Here is a 14,991-nt window from a genome sequence, read left to right as displayed (position 1 = left end):
TTCTAATACAATTCAGGCAGTGTACACAGTATCTAATACAGTGTGTACAGTGTCTACTACACTTCTGGTGGTTTACACAGTATAAAATACAGTGCAGCCGTTGTACAGTTGCTAATACAGTGCAGGCGGTGTACACAGTATCTAATACAGTGTGTACAGTTTCTACTACACTTCTGGTGTTGTACACAATATGGGGTGATTTGCTTCCCTAGGTCAAGAGGAGCAGTGCCACATCCAATAATACACATGTATATAGAAAAAGGAAATTCCCCTGGATGGACTTTAACGGCACTTGCTAACAAGTATTTGGATAATAAGTATGTGTAGCAAAGTATGAAGAGTAAAAAGATTTTTTATTTCGACATAACATAGATTAAAAACATAGTGTATCATACATTCAACGGCGCATATTACAGGATCAATACATTTTAGTATTGTTACCGAACAGTAAATTATACGAGGGCTCTTTTTCACACCCAATGCGTTTCGGAACAGTGTTTTTGTCCTTCAGGGATGTAGCAGAAAAGAGCAATTCATCTAAAGTAATTAAAATGTAAAATAATGAGTGAATTACCATGACATGTAAATATGGATGTATTTATCCAATATATGGTTAGATAATAAGTCACTCACTTATAATATGTTTCGTTGAGTTACTTTAAAACTCCAAAATTGGAGTAGCATTGGGCATTGTTGCTGGTATAGTTGTTGTCATTGGAACATCATAGTTAGCACTGAATAAGTTTAAGTGACAATAGACAAGCCATGTTGCACAATATAAAGAAGTTTCCTTACCTATTTATATCAAGTTTCAAATATGCCAGCCACGCATCCCAGCATCCAGCGTGTGTAACGCCTGAGCTGGGAGTGAGAGGATCTGGCATTTTATGTCAGCGAACTCACAATCAGCTGGCGCTAGTAATTGCGCTCAGCTGATCTGTGTAGTTCTTAGTTCTTAGTAGTTCTTAGTTTCTTTCATTGATAAATTCCATGTTGATGTACATTCAATTTAAAGACATAGATACATAATTAATCATATTTGTACCACATATATTCTACCTATTTTGGACACATGATATTTATATAGTAACAAACACTATTTCTTCTATGAGACATTATGTACATCCAAATCTTAGACCCATGTTTAATTTCTGTTTTCAAATACTTACCCCTTTTACATTGTTTTACTTCCAGGGGTTCCCTCTCCTTTTGCCTCAGTATATTGCTCTGGCCTGCACGCATCCAGGAGGGACAGGGGTAGGTGAGATACCATGCCCCATTAAATTGGACTACTACCAAGTAATTTTATTCAGTGCTAACTAAGATGTTCCAATGACAACAACTATACCAGCAACAATGCCCAATGCTACTCAAATTTTGGAGTTTTAAAGTAACTCAACGAAACATATTATAAGTGAGTGACTTATTATCTAACCATATATTGGATAAATACATCCATATTTACATGTCATGGTAATTCACTCATTATTTTACATTTTAATTACTTTAGATGAATTGCTCTTTTCTGCTACATCCCCGAAGAAGGACAAAAACACTGTTTATTCCGAAACGCGTTGAGTGTGAAAAAGAGCCCTCGTATAATTTACTGTTCGATAACAATACTAAAATGTATTGATCCTGTAATATGCTCCGTTGAATGTATGATACACTATGTTTTTAATCTATGTTATGTCGAAATAAAAAATCTTTTTACTCTTCATACTTTGCTACACATACTTATTATCCAAATACTTGTTAGCAAGTGCCGTTAAAGTCCATCCAGGGGAATTTCCTTTTTCTATATACTGGTGTTGTACACAGTACACAATACAGTGCAGCCATAGTACAGTTGCTAATACAGTGCAGGCGGTGTACACAGTATCTAATACAGTTTGTACAGTTTCTACTACACTTCTGGTGGTGTACACAGTACATAATACAGTGCAGCCGTAGTACAGTTGCTAATACAGGTGCAGGCGGTGTACACAGTATCTAATACAGTGTGTACAGTTTCTACTACACTTCTGATGGTGTACACAGTATCTAATACAGTGTAGTGTGGTGTTGTAAAACAGAATATACATCATGTCCGGAAGGCCACCAAGGAGAGGCAGACGCTCACAGGCCAATAAAAGAGGGCAAGCAGCCTCTGTGTCTACAGTGCTGGTCATGGACATGGTGCATCCTCTGCAGGTGGCCGTAGGGCACGCTTGTCCTTTTTTTCTGCTGCTGGCCATGTTATTGAGCCAGAACATGCAGAAGAGTTGGTGGAGTGGATAACAAAGCCGTCCTCATCCTCTGTCACCCAGGCTCAGAGTAGTTTGCCTTCCAACGCAGTTGCCAAAGAGGCCTATTTCACCGGCTCCTTGTGCACAGTCACTCCTTCCGTAGCCCCACCATCATGCACGGAGGAGTCCCCAGAATTATTGTTGGCTACATGCTGCTGGAGTATGTGCAGCGATTTGAAGGCTTCGATGTTGGTTCCTAGGTTGAGGAAGGGAGTAACATGAGCCTATAGTGAGGGTGTGCCCAAGAAGGACAAGAAACTGGCAATCATGTTCCCTCAGCTGCAGCATACTGCCCAGTTTGCTCCAGTGACAAGGAGGGAGGGTATGATGAGGTCACTGACAGTACTTCGGTGCCTGAGAGAAGAGAGGAGGAGGCACAACTCCAATGAGTAAGGATGTCCTCCAGGGGCAGCTTAAGGGCAGCCACCCTATTGCATTACACCGCAGAGCTCCGCAGGTGCAGGGCGCTGCTGACTACTCGCTGACTTTTTAAAGTTCCATGGTTTGCAACCTATGTCTGAAGCAGATCAAGCGTGGTCAGAACAGTAGCCAATTGGGCACCACATGCTTGACCAGACATATGACGACCTGCCATGCAGTCCATTGGCGACAGCACTTGAAAGACTCACATCAAAGAAAAAGGCGGACTTCTCCTTGCTCCTCATCTGGGATCTCCAACCCTACTATACCTCCAGTCCTCCCAAAAACCTGCACTGAGAGGAATGAAGGTATAGCAATAGGTGTCCCAAGTACTTGCAGCCAATCTGCTAGCAGTACACCATCATCTGATTTTATCAGGCAAATTTCCCTACCCCAGTTTCTGAACCGTAAATAGAAATTCGGTCCCAGCCATCCACATGCTCAGCATCTAAATGCTAGCTTGGCCAAATTGTTAGCACTGCAAATGCTGCTTTTTCAACTGGTAGACTCTGCCTCCTTTCGTGAATTTGAGGAATGTGCTGTACCTCAGTGGCAGGTTCCAAAACGCCATTTATTTTCACGGTAGGCCATTCCGGCTCTCTATCGGCATGTGGAAGGCAATGTTTTGGCCTCGTTGGACAGGGCAGTCAGCAGTAAGGTGCATATTACCGCTGACTGATGGTCAGCAGGCATGGGCAGGGACGTTACCTTTCCTTCACGGTGCACTGAGTAACTGCTGGCAGCTGGGAAGGATGCAGGGCAGGGTTCAGTGTTGTTGGAGTTTGTTCTGCCACCACACCTCCAAAATGCTAGTGGTGAGTCTGCCACAGCTCTCTCCTCCACCCCCTCCTTCTTCCTCTATGGCCTCTTCTGCAGATTTGTCCTCTGAACCAGTGGTGCTCTGTAAGCATTCAAGGGGCTACTAAAGCAGTCAGGCTAAAAGATGCCATGTGGTGCTTGAGTTGGTCTGCCTACATGACAGGAGCCACACTGGGGCAGAGATTCTGTCAGCTCTGCGGGGGCAGGCTCAGAGGTGGATGACGCCACGCCAGCTTCAGCCAGGAATGGTTGTATGCGACAATGGCACCAACTTTCTCTCCGCCCTCCGACAGGGACACTTGACCCATGTTTGGCACACGTCCTGAATTTGGTGGTGCAGCGGTTCTTGAGCAGGTACCCAGGTTTACAGGATCTCTTGAGGCAGGCCAGAAAAGTCTGGTCATTCCCGCCGGTCATACAATGCCAGTGCTCAGCTGGCTGACATTCAAAGGAAATGCAACCTGCCCACCAACCGCCTCATTTGTGGTAGTTATGGATCATGTGATCCTTAGTGACCCAGAGGACTCAGAATTGAATGCCTCTGCAAACTTACGCTGCATGGCCTCTCTGATTCTGAAAAGCCTGCGAAAGAACCCTAGGATTCGTGGTATCAAGGAGAGGGATCATTACTGGCTAGGAAACCATTCTTGATCCACGTTACAAGGGTAAGATTACAGAACTCATCCTGCCTTCTTAGAGGGAGCAGAGGATGAAACATCTTCAGGAGCCGTTGAAGAAAGGTTTGTGCAATGCATTTCCAGACGCTGGGAGGTTACAATTTCCTGGTGCTGGACAACGTGTTGCTGAGGCTTCATTCAGTCAGAGGAAGAGCGGTGGAGAAGGTGGCCGGCTGACCGATATCTTTAAACAATTTTTCAGTTCCCAGTGCCAAGGTCTGGTCAGTTCAAGCAACCATCGCCAGCGTCTGCATTACATGGTGCAGGAATATCTGGGGGCAAGAGCAGACTTGGAAACCTTTCCAACAGAGCATCCACTGAGGTACTAGGTCTTGAGGATGGACCACTGGCCGGAACTTGCTCAATATGCAATTGAGCTACTGGCCTGTCCTGCATCCAGCATGCTTTCTGAACGTACATTCAGTGCTGCTGGAGGGTTTGTAACAGATCAAAGAGTGCGCCTGTCCACAGACTCCGTTGATAGGCTCACATTCATAAAAATTAATCAGTCTTGATCAGCTGCTATCAAGCACCTGATACTGATGTAACTGATTGAATTTGCTATGGATGTGGGATCCCTTCAAGACTGCCTATGCTGACTATCCTATTCCTCCTCAATCTTGAGGATGCTAGCTTCCAACAATATTTTTGGTTTAGGGCACCACCTCCCAAGGCCCAATTTTTCTGCCCCTGTTTAGAAGGGGCATGTAATTACAGTTTTTGATCTAATATTTCACAACAGGGCCCGTTCCTGCACCCAACAAGAGTATCTGTGAGGGGTTACAGTGTTGTGGCACCACCACCACCACCCAAGGCCCAATTCTTCTGCCTCTGTTTAACAGGGGCATGTAATTACAATTTTTGATATAGTATTTTACAGCAGGGCCTGTTCCTGTGCCCACCAAGAGTAACTGTGAGGGCTTACAGTGTTCTGGTACCACCAACACCTAAGGCCCAATTTTCTGCAGCGTATATAGGGCAGGCAGTGTATATTATAGTGTATATATACTGCTGTTCAGAGGGTATAGTGCCTTTGGGACCCACGCCGTTTTTTTATTTGGGTGTGGGGTTCCCTCTTAATATCCATACCAGACCCAAAGGGCCTGGTAATGGACTGGGGGGGGACCCATGACATTTTTCTCAATGATTTCCATCTATATTGCCAGGACCCGACAATACATTACTAGTTTTAAATGACATTTTTTTCCTTTAGAAATGTCATTTCGCTGTGGTATTGTTCTAAACACGGGAAAAATACACTACTTTACAGGCATACTAAGGACACCACCCAGACATGATATTTAAAGGAATATTTAATTTTTATTGTTTCACTTTAAGCATTATTAAATTCACTGCTCCCGAAAAAAACGGTACTTTTGTAAAACTTTTTTTTGCATTGATACATGTCCCCTGGGGCAGGACCCGGGCCCCAAACACTTTTTATGGCAATAACATATAAGCCTTTAAAATTAGCACTTTTAATTTTCCACGTTCCTGTCCCATAGACTTTAACGGTGTTCGCATGTTCGAACAAATTTTTTGCCTGTTCGCATGTTCTGCTGCGAACCGAACCGGGGGGGTGTTCGGCTCATCCCTACTGAGCAGCAAGCAAATCCTCACACTGATCACAGCTAGAGGGGCATGCGGGGTCTGCAGTAGCAGGGCACTGCTGCACTGCCGACAAGGAATCTGAAAGATATATAGATTATTATTATACAGGATTTATATAGCGCCAACAGTTTGTGCAGCCTTTTACAATATAAAGGGAGACAATAATGCAACAATACAATTCAATACAAAAAAAAAATTAGGAGTGCCCTGCTCCTGCGAGCTTATAAACTAATAGGGAGGGACTGGTGGAACAAAAAGTAATAACTGTGATGGATGAACTGATGGGAGAAATAGAAGATTTGGCTTTTAGCTAAAGGCAGGATAGGCTTCCCTGAAGAGATGAGTCTTCAGGGATCATCTAAAAGTGGACAGAGTAAGAGATAGCAGGACAGATTGGGGTAGTGAGTTCCAGAGGATGAGCGAGGCCCTGGAGAAGTCCTGGAGACGAGCATGGGAGGAGGAGACAAGGGGGCTAGAAAGCAAGAGGCAACACACTCTGGCAAGCTTTGGGGAAAAGGATGGGGGGGGGGGTGCAAAACACCAACTGGTGACATGACAGCATGGCACCTCAATGCCTCTCCATGATACCAGCTGCCACAGAAGCCAAGTGGTATGCAGCCTAGCCTAGGATTTGGGCAATAGCTTCTTCTGTCAGGGGTTTCAGAGCTTGGCCATAGACTTATACATCCATTTTCCAGCTTAGATAAATTATTATTTACTCACACAGTATTGGCCCCATCTACTCCGAATGGTCTGCTCTGGTTATACAGGCAATATAATTTGCTCTGGTTCCGTCTGCTGACATTTGCAGGGATTGTTGTACACCGCCACATGTTTACTTACTTATTGGTGATGACAATTATTAGATCACCATAATCCAGTGACATATGGGACCATCCCTCATGATACACCTGTTGTGTTTAACCCCAGCAGGCTCCAGTACAACCATTAAGCGGCTGTGTATGGCAGCAGCTGTTCCTCTCTCCCCCGTGTGCCGTAGTTCGGGTCAGTGTAACATAGAGCAGAGTACAATAGACACATTCTCAGCTTTATGACTTAATCTGACCTGGATCTCGCTAATTGGCAAACATATGGCACTGCATGGCCTTCTCCTCTTTCATTTACTGTAACTGGAGGCTGCGCAGTTATCTACAGTCTGCTCATCCAGCTCTTAGAGCAGCTGCAGCACCAAACAGCTCTAGACTGTCCCCTACATCACCCGATATAAGGGGCCTTACCCTATACGATGCAATCTAAATAGCCGAGGTACAGTGGCCATCACACTTAAACTGGGTTCTACAACTTGTGTTAATTTTTTTAATAAATATTTTTCCATTTTTTTGGTTAGTACTAATTTTTTTACATATTTTTCCTAATACTAATAACTAAAGGTTTAACCATTTGACCTCCGGAAGGTTTACCACCCCCCCCCCCCCCCTTCCTGACCAGGCCATTTTTTTTGCGATATGGCACTGCGTTACTTTTACTCACAATAAAATGAATGTCCTTTTTCTCCTGAAAATAGAGCTTTCTTTTGATGATATTTGATTACCACTGCAGCTTTTATTTTTTGCACTATAAACAAAAAACGACTGATAATTTTGAAAAAACACATAATTTTTTACTTAAAAAATCTAATTTTGTCATCAGTTTAGGCCAATATGTATTTTGCTACATGTTTTTGGTTAAAAAAATCCCAATAAGCGTAGATTCATTGGTTTCCGCAAAAGTTATAGCGTCTACAAACTATGGAATATTTTTATTTATTTTTTAACTTTATTATTTTTTTTTTTACTAGTATTGGCGGTGATCAGTGACTTATAGCAAGACTGCGATATTGCGGCAGACAAATCGGACACCTAACTGACACTTTTGACACTTTTTTGGGGACTATCACAGTGGGAGTGCGTAGCCTGAGGTGCGCACTTGCACCCAAAACCCGGAAGTGCAGAATCCCATATATATACAGTGGGGACGGAAAGTATTCAGACCCCCTTAAATTTTTCACTTTTTGTTATATTGCAGCCATTTGCTAAAATCATTTAAGTTCATTTTTTCCCTCATTAATGTACACACAGCACCCCATATTGACAGAAAAACACAGAATGGTTGACATTTTTGCAGATTTATTAAAAAAGAAAAACTAAAATATCACATGGTCCTAAGTATTCAGACCCTTTGCTCAGTATTTAGTAAAAGCACACTTTTGATCTAATACAGCCATGAGTCTTTTTGGGAAAGATGCAACAATTTTTCACACCTGGATTTGGGGATCCTCTGCCATTCCTCCTTGCAGATCCTCTCCAGTTCTGTCAGGTTGGATGGTAAACGTTGGTGGACAGCCATTTTTAGGTCTCTCCAGAGATGCTCAATTGGGTTTAAGTCAGGGCTCTGGCTGGGCCATTCAAGAACAGTCACAGTGTTGTTGTGAAGCCACTCCTTCGTTATTTTAGCTGTGTGCTTAGGGTCATTGTCTTGTTGGAAGGTAAACCTTTGGCCCAGTCTGAGGTCCTGAGCACTCTGGAGAAGGTTTTCGTCCAGGATATTCCTGTACTTGGCCGCATTCATGTTTTCCTGGATTGCAACCAGTCGTCCTGTCCCTGCAGCTGAAAAACACCCCCTCAGCATGATGCTGCCACCACCATGCTTCACTGTTGGAACTGTATTGGACAGGTGATGAGCAGTGCCTGCTTTTCTCCACACATACCGCTTAGAATTAAGGCCAAAAAGTTCTATGTTGGTCTCATCAGACCAAAGAATCTTATTTCTCACCATCTTGGAGTCCTTCAGGTGTTTTTTTAGCAAACTCCATGCGGGCCTTCATGTGTCTTGCACTGAGGAGAGGCTCCCGTTGGGCCACTCTGCCATAAAGCCCCGACTGGTGGAGGGCTGCAGTAATGGTTGACTTTCTACAACTTTCCCCCATCTCCCGACTGCCTCTCTGGAGCTCAGACACAGTGATCTTTGGGTTCTTCTTTACCTTTCTCACCAAGGCTCTTCTCCCCTGATAGCTCAGTTTGGCCGGACGGCCAGCTCTAGGAAGGGTTCTGGTCATCCCAAACGTCTTCTATTTAAGGATTATGGAGGCCACTGTGCTCTTAGGAACCTTAAGTGCAGCAGAAATTTTTTTGTTTCCTTGGCCAGATCTGTGCCTTGCCACAATTCTGTCTCTGAGCTCTTCAGGCAGTTCCTTTGATTCTCATTTGCTCTGACATGCACTGTGAACTGTAAGGTCTTATATAGACAGGTGTGTGGCTCTCCTAATCAAGTCCAATCAGTATAATCAAACACAACTGGACTCAAATGAAGGTGTAGAACCATCTCAAGGATGATCAGAAGAAATGAACAGCACCTGAGTTAAATATATGAGTGTCACAGCAAAGGGTCTGAATACTTAGGACCATGTAATATTTCAGTTTTTCTTTTTTAATAAATCTGCAAAAATGTCAACAATTCTGTGTTTTTCTGTCAATATGGGGTGCTGTGTGTACATTAATGAGGAAAAAAATGAACTTAAACGATTTTAGCAAATGGCTGCAATATAACAAAGAGTGAAAAATTTAAGGGGGTCTGAATACTTTCCGTCCCCACTGTACACGTGATTGTGAGCAGCGCGGCCGCCCTGTAGCAGTAAATCTGTTTTGGGGCAGCCAGGAAATGATATTGACCAAACTTAGTAAAACAGAAGATATCCACAGTTTAAACACTCTCAATATTGTAAAACAAATACAATAGTGTAAAAATAAACCTGAAAAGCATGAGAGATCAGATTACATACGATGATTACATATTCAGCCTCACCAGAATGAGAGTGATCGTCACTGGGGCAGGTTAATTAAAGATGTTGTAAACCTTTTTTTTTAAATAAAAATAGCAAACATGTTATACTTACCTGTTCTGTGCAATCCTCCTCTTCTAGGGTCCCCTGCTGGCGCTCCTCTTCATCGGCTGCCCCCATTGCAAGTTGCTGCTGTAAATCACATCCAGTGAGCCAATGAGGAGAGAGAGGGGGTGTGGCCGAACCACAGCTATGTTTGTAAATGGACACACAGAGCCGCGGCTCGGGAACGAGCCTGCTTGGGTGCCCCCTTTGCAAGCTGCTTGCTCTGGTGGCACTTGGCAGGAGGGAGGAGCCAGGAGTGCCGGTGAGGGACCTGAGGAGAGAAGGATGAAGTCTGCTCTGTGCAAAACCAACTGCACAGAGCAGGTAAATATGACCTGTTTGTTATTTTTATTTTTTAGAATCACTTTAAGGCGTTTAACCTTTATGCATTCTATGCATGAAGGTAAAAAAAAACTTCTGTGTGTAGCTTCCCCTCAGACCTCCCTTAATACGTACCTGAGCCCCATTTCAATCCAGCGATGTGCAGGAGAGCAGCTGCTCTCTAAGTTCCGTGCCTCCTCCTTGGCTGAGACACAGCAGTGGGAGAAATTTAGCAGCCTGCTATGGGGGCACTTGTGGGCGGGAGAAGTCAGGAGGGCCAGCGGGGGACCCGAGAAGAGGAGGATCGGGCCTGCTCTGTGCAAAACTATTACACAGAGCAGGCAAGTACACTGATAAAAATGATTCTGTTGGCTTGTAATTTTAACATAAAAAATGTATAATTTTCAACATAAAAATAAACGTTAATTAATTTACTTTGATATTTTAAGTACCTTACTTAATTTTCATTAGTTCTTAAAACACACCTTTTACATTTACAAAAATAATGTATAATATTGAGTAATCGTGACAAAACTTTTAAGGTATGTGCATTTCCATATTCTAAATGAGTTACATTTGCTTAAAAAAAATATCTTTTCATTTGACTGAAATTGCAAGACGCATATATTTGCCAAACAAGCAACCGCAGGAGTTTTGATGCTGTATATTTTAAAGAGTTTGACATCTTTTGGAACTTTGAAAGCCTGCACAAGGCAGTTCCCATATGTTTGAGGCCCATTAGGACAAATGAGCGCCACCAAAATTTTTATAAGTCACTACAAAGCCATCCAATGCCATTAAAAGGTAAGAGTGAACATTGAACAAATTATCGTTCACATGCTTTAACCACTTCCCTACCCAGCCATAGACGTATGACGTCCACAGATGGGATCTCCCATCCTGGGTGGACGTCATATGACGGCCTGGGATTCCCGGCCGTCTAGGGGGCGCGCGCGCGCGCCGCGTTGCTCGGGACCCGGTGCGTGTCCGCCGGGCACCCACGATTGCCCGTTAACCGGGCTGGACCCTGGATCTGTGTGTGTAAACGCACAGATCCACGTCCTGTCAGTTGTGTGGAGAGCGATCTGTGTTCCTAGTACAGCGGAACACTGATCGGTCTCCTCCCCTTGTACGTCCCCGCCCCCTACAGTTAGAAACACTCCCTTAGGAAACATATTTAACCCCTTGTGTCCCCCTAGTGGTTAACCCCTTCACTGTCACGTTTACACAGTAATCAATGCAATTTTATAGCATTGATCGCTGTATAAATGTGAATGGTCCCAAAAATGTGTCAAAAGTGTCCGATGTGTCCGCCATAATGTCACAGTCACGAAAAAAAAATCGCGATTGCCGCTAAAAAAAATAAATAAATATATATTTTTTTTAAATGCCATAAATCTATCCCGTATTTTGTAGACGCTATAACTTTTGCGCAAACCAATCAATATACGCTTATTGCGATTTTTTTTACCAAAAATATGTAGAAGAATACGTATCGGCCGAAACTGAGGAAAAAATTTGTTTGTTTTTTTTAAAATTGGGATATTTATTATAGCAAAAAGTAAAAAATATTGTGTTTTTTTCAAAATTGTCGCTCTTCTTTTGTTTAAAGCGCAAAAAATAAAAACCGCAGAGGTCATCAAATACCACCAAAAGAAAGCTCTATTTGTGGGGAAAAAGGGACGTCAATTTTTTTTGGGTACAACGTCGCACGACCGCGCAATTGTCGTTTAAAATGCGACAGCGCTGAAAACTAAAAATTGGCCTGGGAAGGAAGGGGGTGAAAATGCCCTGTATTGAACCGGTTAAATGTTGCTTAACATACCATCCAAAATGTTTATTTTATTTGCAGACTAATATATTTATAATAAATGGACATGCGTCCGTTGTATACACCTATTGAGACAACTCACTTGTGCGCACGCAAAGTTTGCGCTTACTGCATAAGCGCAGAACGCAACCGAGATGCAGGATGAGGGACCGCCAGCTGTTAAGCTTAAAAACTTTAAATTTTGTGCCACAAACATTAATATTTCAGCCGGTTTGGTTTTTGAGATATTGGAATTCAAATTCAGATTATACAACCTCAAGCCCCGCCCACTTTGCACCCAATGTTATTAGAAATTAAAAACAAAGATAGCATTAGGGCTCTTTCACACGGGGCGGATCAGTGATGATCCGCCCCGTGAACACCCGCTGGCTCAGCGGGGATCGCTCCGCCGATCCCCGCTGAGCAGAAAGATGACAGGTCCATCGCTGCACGCTGTGCAGCTACGGACCTGTCAGAGCGCCGCTCTCCCCTATGGGGGATCGGATGATGATGGACCGTAGTGTCCGTCGTCACCCGATCCGATCCGAAAACGGATGGAAAAGTAGGTTTTTCCTCCGTTACACTTTTCGGATCGGAGCGGCGTCGGATGTCAGCGGACATGTCACCGCTGACATCCGACGCTCCATAGGGATACATGTATGTCCGTTTTTCATCCAAAAACGGAAGGATGAAAAACGGACATAAGGATCCCCCGTGTGAAAGAGCCCTTAGTTTGCACTGCACCTGTGCCGATTTGTGCAAAAACCAATGCATGTGCTGGTTTGGTTTCAGAGATAATGCACATTATAGTTAAAGAAACCTCTCCCACTTTTAATACATTTTAAAAACAATTATACAATTTGTTTGTGCTGCATTTGTGGTGATTTGTATCACAAAAACAAACTTTCTGTTTTTTCGGTTTTTGAGATATTGGACATTTAACGTTAGATTATGTAACCTAAAGCCCCGCCCACTTTACACTTATTACATTTCAAAAACAAATATACCATATTTATGCTGCATTGGCAGGAAAAACAAGCATATTGGTATAGTGTATTTTTTTCATATAGCACTCTCATTTTGTATCAGAAAGAATGATTATGGGACTCATTTATGCTTTTAGCCTGAGCTACCCTGAAAACCTAAAATATACCTTTGAAGTTTTTCAGAAGATCTTTTTAGAGCTAGATGTCGGGAATCATAAGTTCACGCTTTAACCGCTTGCTGACCAGCCACCGTCATTATACTGCGGCAGGTTGGCTCTCCTGCGATAACCGCCGTAGGTGTACGTCGGTCTTTGCATAGGAGATAGCGGGCGCGCGTGCGTACACCTGCAGTTTCTGGCGGACTCGATGTCTGCCGGCGACCCGCGATTGCCGTGTACAGAGGCAGAACAGGGAACGGCATAAGTAAACAAGGCCATTCCCCATTCTGCCAGATGAAATGTCAGAGATCTTCTGTTCCCAGTGATCGGGAACAGCTATCGCTGTCATGTCCCTGGTAGCCCACCCCCCCCCTACAGTTAGAACACACCCAGGGAACACACTTAACCCCTTGATTGCCCCCTAGTGTTAACCCCTTCCCTGCCAGTGTCATTTATACATTGATCAGTGCATTTTTATAGCACTGATCAATGTAGAAATGTCACTGGTCCCCAAAAAGTGTCATTTAGGGTCAGATTTGTCCGCCGCAATGTTGCAGTCCCGCTAAAAATCGCAGATCACCACCATTACCAGTAAAAAATTTTTTTAAAAATATGTCCCTAAATCTATCCTATAGTTTATAGATGCGATAACTTTTGCGTAAACCAATCAATATATGCCTATTGTGGCCTAAACTGATGAATACATTTTTTATATATGTTTTTGGGGGGGATATGTATTATAGCAGAAAGTAAAAAAAAAATTGTTTTTTTTCAAAATTGTCAGATTTTTTGTTTATAGCGCAAAAAATAAAAACCGCAGAGGTGATCAAATACCACTAAAAGAAAGTTCTATTTGTGGGGAAAAAAAAAACTTAAATATTGTTTGGGTACATCGTTGCACGACCGCGCAATTGTCAGTTAAAGTGACGCAGTACCTTATCGCTAAAAAAATGGCCTGGTCATTAAAGGGGTTGTAATGCATCCTATGCATTAAGGTGAAATAAAACTTCTAGCAGTCACCGGCCCCCTAGCCTCCCGTTTTACTTACCTAAGTCCTGGAATTCAATCGGCGGTAATGTGCTGTCCCTCTCTCCACGGGGTCCCGGCTCTTGATTGGATAGATTGATAGCAGCGCAGCCATTGGCTCCCGCTGCTGTCAAACATATCCAATGACACGGGCGCCGGGAGAAGGGCCGAGTCTGGCATTCGTGTCTATGGGAGAGCACTTCTCCTAGGGGGTTATCTGACAAGAGGAGGAGCTGCAAGAGCTGAACCCCAGAAGTCGAGGATCGGGGCCACTCTGTGCAAAGCGAGCTGCACAGTGGAGGTAAGTATGACATGTTTGTTATTTAAAAAAAACAAAAAAACAAAGCTTTACAATCACTTTAAGGGGGCAAATCCTTACAGGGCTGAAGTGGTTAAAGTGCAAATTACTTTCCTAAAAGGCTTTAAAAAAAGTTAATACATTCTGTATTCTATGTTCTTTACAGATATACTGTATATACATGTGTTTTTTTTTTAAATGTTTACATTTACATTTGATGCTGCTTTAACCACTTGCCTACTGGGCACTTAAACCCCCCTCGTGACCAGACCAATTTTCATCTTTCGGTGCTCTCACACTTTGAATGACAATTACTCAGTCATGTAATACTGTACCCAAATTAATTTTTGTCCTTTTTTTCATACAAATAGAGCTTTCTTTTGGTGGTATTTGATAACCTCTGGGTTTTTCATTTTTTGCGCTATAAACGAAAAAAGACCGAAACTTTTGAAAAAAAAACGCATTTTTCTTAGTTTATGTGATAAAATTTTGCAAATTATTAATTTTTCTTCTTAAATTTTGGCCACAATTTATACTGCTACATATCTTTGGTAAAAATAACCCAAATTAGTGGATATTATTTGGTCTTTGTGAAAGTTAGAGAGTCTACAAGCTGTGGTGCAAATCATAAAAAATTGATCACATCTAATGTACTGGTGGCCTAGCTCATTTCTTGCGACCCGAACAAGCCAGG

This window comes from Aquarana catesbeiana, linkage group LG04 (genome assembly GCF_042186555.1).
Source record: "Aquarana catesbeiana isolate 2022-GZ linkage group LG04, ASM4218655v1, whole genome shotgun sequence".
Lineage (NCBI taxonomy): Eukaryota > Metazoa > Chordata > Amphibia > Anura > Ranidae > Aquarana > Aquarana catesbeiana.
Note: the sequence above shows the minus strand (reverse complement) of the source record.